This window comes from Lepidothrix coronata, unplaced genomic scaffold (genome assembly GCF_001604755.1).
Source record: "Lepidothrix coronata isolate B3197 unplaced genomic scaffold, Lepidothrix_coronata-1.0 Scaffold204, whole genome shotgun sequence".
In the NCBI taxonomy this organism is placed as follows: domain Eukaryota; kingdom Metazoa; phylum Chordata; class Aves; order Passeriformes; family Pipridae; genus Lepidothrix; species Lepidothrix coronata.
Genome location: NW_016690384.1, coordinates 904,044 through 909,233, shown reverse-complemented (window position 1 = coordinate 909,233; position 5,190 = coordinate 904,044). Strand labels below are relative to the sequence as shown.

General features: G+C 50.4%; 1 long non-coding RNA gene across 1 annotated transcript in view; it reads right to left on the bottom strand.

Moving 5' to 3' along the window:
• Positions 1–1,835, bottom strand: part of LOC108506073 — a 4,690-nt gene extending 2,855 nt beyond the window's left edge. The window contains exon 1 of the long non-coding RNA XR_001877668.1: positions 1,735–1,835. This is a non-coding gene — a long non-coding RNA (uncharacterized LOC108506073). The remainder of the gene's footprint in view (positions 1–1,734) is intronic.
• Between the last annotated feature and the right edge of the window lie 3,355 nt (positions 1,836–5,190).

Sequence of the window (5,190 nt, the reverse complement as noted above, 5' to 3'; positions counted from 1 at the left end):
CAGGGGCTGCCCAGGGAGGTTTGGAGTGCCCATCCCTGGAGGTGTCCCAGGAAGGCCTGGCCGTGGCACTCAGTGCTCTGGGCTGGGGCACAAGGTGGGCATCGGGCACAGGGGGGACTCCATGGGCTGGGAGGGCTTTTCCAACCTGAATGATTCAGGGATTCTGTGACAACTGGTCTGGACTGCCCTTGCTACCATAACCACGATGTACTTTTGGCATGGCTGCAGACTTTGGGGAGGACAGAACAAGCACCTGTCTTCATCTTAACACCAAAGGGATTAGGAGTTCATTTTGATATTTGCTTCTCCTCTTGTGTGAGGGTATTAGCAAGTACAGTAATTTCTTTGGCTTCCTAATGCCTCACCATCTCTCAAATCTAGAGGAGATGAAAGGTAAGCTTCACAAAACAAGGCAGTGAAGAGCACACAGAGAAGAAAAGTGAGCCAGCAGTGAGTTGTTACCTCCTGTGGAAAAAATAAAGTGGCAAAGTTAACTAGTCCAGATAAGAAAGAAATGTTGAATGGCATTTAAATTGCCTCTAAACTTCTTAAAATAAATATCTCTAAAACAGCTTCTTACATCCATTGGATAAAAGTACATGTGGCCTTGGTTTTTCTAAGGGTAATGTGGGTGATCAACACTTTTTAAAAGAAAATAAAAACTCTGAGTAGCAATAAAAAATGTAGAAGGAATTGAAAAGTGGCAGCACAAGGATGATTTTCTGCCTTAGGATTAGGAGAAATGTTACCAGACAACATTTTGTTTACTGAATCACCTAAAAAGGTGCCTTGGTCCTGAAGAAAATCTGTCTTAGATGACTGTTGTAATTTTAGAAAGCTGCTGACCAGCTGTGACTGCTGAATAACTTGGCAAACCGCCCCCGTTTCCAGTTCTTCACCCTGAATGATTTAACAAGATGTGGCTTTGAATGCAGCGTGATACAGTTGGATTTGTTTCATGCCAACTCCTGACACTGGGTTTTTCTGAAGCTCTTTCAGAGCTCCTCTGTCCCTCTTTTCTGCGGGGGATGGATGGCCCTGGCCAGGGGAAGTCACACTATCGGCGTTGTCACTACAACAGCCCTGTTGTCTTGGGCAAGAAGCTTGGCCATAAAAGCAGGCTTGAACCTCTGGCTGGAAGCAGAGTAGGAAAACAGGGCACAGGACCAAAAGCATCCTGTCTCACCAAGCTCAGTATCTCCCATCAGTGGCAGGCAAACCACCTCCTCCCTCTCACTGAGGAAGTTAATCTTGAAGTTTATCTTGCCAAGCTTATCTTGAGGCCAGCTGGGTCATGGACTGCTGGAAGACTGTTCCCAAAGCTGCCCTGTCCAGATGAGAATCTTCCTCGTGTCCAGCCCATGTTCACTCATGTCCAGTTTGCACCCATCTGAGTGCCCTCTTGTAAACTGTGCACCACCCCGCCAGCGCTTCCCTGCCATCCTGCACGTGGGTGGATGTGGCTGTGGGTGCCCGTGCTGTGACCAAGGCAGTGCCACAGTGGGGAGTGTTAATCTCTCCCTGTCTGCACTGATAATGTCCTCCCTGTTAAACCTCAGCCCACCTCTGACTTGTTCTCTCTGCTGGGTCACTGCTGAGCTTTGTGCTGTCAGCACTTAGTTATTATGGCCTTTTTTGGCCATCCAAGCCCGAACCCAGTCTGACAACTATACAAAAAAGAATGCCACTGGACTAAATAGTTAATTAAGTGCTCTGGTCAGTTTGTGGGATCACAGAATCATTCAGGCTGGAAAAGATCTCCCAGACCATCGAGTCCACCTTGTGCCCAATGCCCACCTTGTGCCCCAGCCCAGAGCACTGAGTGCCACGGCCAGGCCTTCCTTGGGATGGGCACTCCAAACCTCCCTGGGCAGCCCCTGCCAAGGCCTGACCACCCTTTCCAGCAACAAATTCCTCCTCATGTCCAACCTGAACCTCCTCTGGTGCCACATGAAGCCATTTGCTCTTGTCCTGTCCAGTTCTTTCACTGTTCTGACTAGTCCCTTGCATTGAGCATGTTCGAATCTTTGAGTTTCTTTCTGCCTGTTATTTGGTGAAAATACAATCCAGAAATTTTCCTTTTCCATATATAGAGCACACATCCACATTGTGTAGTTTCTATCCTCCTCTTACTTACCTGGAAAAAGAAACTGTTATTATTTATTTTTAGTCTTGGAAAATCCAGCTTGGCTGGATTTTGACATTTTCTGAATTTATCTCTGCGTTTTTGACATTCCAAGCCATCCCACAGCCCAACTGTTTTGCTGTGTGGGGTCACACTGCTCAAGAACTGGAAGGGCCTGACGTGCTCCAGAAAGACAACCACGTAATTATGGGGTGGCCAGGCTGACAGAGTTGCCCACACAGGGTGAAGCCACACTGCAAGACCAGAAACTCTGCTTGCAAAGAGGCCAAACCACTCGGGATCCCCAGAGGTTTCCGTGTTTTCTGGGAGAACAAGGCATGTGACACACAGCCTCCTTAGGACATGGCTGTGCCGCTGGATCCATTCCCAACAGCAATCAGGTGGTGGCTCTGCCCTCATTACAGGCCACTTACGTGAACAAAAAGTAGCGACCAAAAGTATTAGGAGATGGTCCCTCTCTCTCCATTAGGACAGAATGGATGAGATCTGGATTCAACCCTTTTTGCAGAAAGCAGTAATTATCAGTGCACGTGTCGTTCCTTTTCCAGTTCTCCAACTGCCAACCAGAATGTGCCATCAGGTAAGGCAAAGCCCCTTGCTTTCCTTGGGAGCAGTGAACATGTTCCTGCTCTCTGCTCACAGAGAACACAAAGGGCTCCCCAGAAGAGCAGGAAGTGCCTCTGAAGAGCCCACACTTCCAAAGAAGCAGCAGGGACCCGGCAATGTCCCCAGATCAAAGCAGTTTTGCACCTAGGGTACAAAAACATGCATCAAAGTGAGCCCCACTCTGCTGACATGGCTTTGCACCGGGCTGAGATGTGATGCCAACTGACAGAGGATCAACAGCCTGGGTTTCTGGATGCCACCATCTCGCCCACCAGCAGCAGCAACTCAGCTGTGCTTGCTAAGCACAAACACAAGCTGCTGTATGTGAGCCAGGGAAGTTCTCGGAGAAAAGGGTCACCCTCCTCGTGGGAGAAATAAAAGCAGCTCAGTTATCGATGCTACCAAGTGCACAAGAAACCCCCAAAGCTGCTGTGCTGGTGCATCATCTCCAAGTGTGAAGGCGTGACCCAAAAACAGGCTGAGTTGCTCCACTTCCTGTGAGTCTCCACCACACCCCTCCATCTTTCTGCCACTCTTTACACCAGATCAGACTCCCATCAGCTCGCCTCTGCCCTGCCCCACCCCTCCTGCCCAGGCCCAGAGCCAGAACAGTGACACTCTCCTGGAGGTCACACCTGGGCTGCTGGCTGGGCAGGATGTCTGCAGCGGTCATCTGCTTGAGTAAGATAAAGTTGGGTTGTCTGGAGGATGCATTTGGATGTTGTTGAGTTTGCTTTCTGCCTTCAAAGCTGGGAATTCACTTACTAAGGGAGAATAACTCAACAGCAAAGGAATCAAGGACAGGTTTTGCTCTGAGCCAATGCCTTGGTCTGAAGATGACACCCAGCAGAGTGTCCCAATAGCACCACTCCCGAGTGTCTGACTTTCCTGGTCCTTTGGGACTGCAAAGCTCAAAGGCTGACAACAACTAACAGGCCAAGTGCTGGTGCTGCCCCTGGGTCAGGAGAACCCCCAGGATCAATCCAGGCTGGGGATGAGCAGATGGAGCAGCCCAGGCAGAAGGCCCTGGGGGTGCTGGTGGGGCAGAGGCTGGACCTGCCCCGGCCCAGAAACCCCCCGTGCCCTGGGCTGATCCCCCAGCGTGGGCAGCAGGGCAGGGGGGGATTCTGCCCCTCTGCCCCTCAGGGGAGACCCCCCTGCAGAGCTGCCTCCAGCCCTGGGAACAGCCCAGCAAGGACATGGAGCTGCTGGAGCCAGTCCAGAGGAGGCCCCAAGAGGATCCGAGGGCTGGAGCAGCTCTGCTGGGAGGAAAGGCTGGGAGAGTTGGGATTGTTCAGCCTGGAGGGGAGAAGCTTTGGGGTGACCTAATTGCAGACATAAAATTACCTTCCATGACATGAAGGGAGCCTGCAGGAAAGATGGAGACAGACTATTTCCAAGGGCCTGGAGTGCCAGGATGAGGGGGAATGGCTTCCCCCTGACAGAGGACAAGGTTAGATATGGGAAGAATGGGATATTGGGAAGGAATTGTTCCCTGTGAGGGTGGGGAGGCCCTGGCACAGGTTGCCCAGAGAAGCTGTGGCTGCCCCTGGATCCCTGGAAGTGTCCCAGTCCAGGTTGGACGGGGCTTGGAGCAACCTGGGCTAGTGGGAGGTGTCCCTGCCCATGGCAGGGGATGGCACTGGATGGGCTTTAAGGTCCCTTCCAACCCAAACCATTCTATGATTCTATAATTATTTCTTCTCCTAAAACCACAGCTGGCCACCAGATAATAAGGGATGGCTGCAAACCAGCAGGAAGAGATCTTTGCTTGGAGATCCATTTCTTGAAAGTAAAGGAATGAGGTTGCATGGGAAAGAAAACAGAACACAAAATTCCTTTTCCTCCCTGGACCATGGAATTGATATCATTGGGTTTTAAGGCGTTATACAGAGAGCTGAAACCTAGAACCACTCCTGACTTTTACAGCTGCAGGCAGGCAGTTCTGTATGATGGGAATTACCCCAAGGCTCAGATTGGCCACGGGAGCAGTTTCTTCACTCCTGAGAAGACCAGGCAATAGCATACACTCAGCCAGGGATGCAGTAAAATATGTTTTTTCTGCCCTTTGACTGCTAAAGAAATATATCACCATTAATTGCAATTACAGGCCACCAAAGCACTGAGGAGCAGGAAGATTGATAAGTGTCCTAGTTAGGACAGCTGAGATCAGTTCATCATGGTATTCTATAGCCTTCCATGCCATTACCCAGAAACTGTTCACACCCTCCGCCCATAGAGCCTGACTCATCAGGCTAGGTGTTAAGAGGCCTGTGAGATAAGAGAATGCTCTTGTCCTCACACCTTTTATGGAGGTCCCCGCTCTGAGCCTTTTATGGAACTCCCCGCTCTGAGGGAAGGATTGACCATTTCTGCCTGAACTGGAATATATATAAACCTGGAGTTTCAGAACTTTTGGCACCCACTCGTGGGATCCA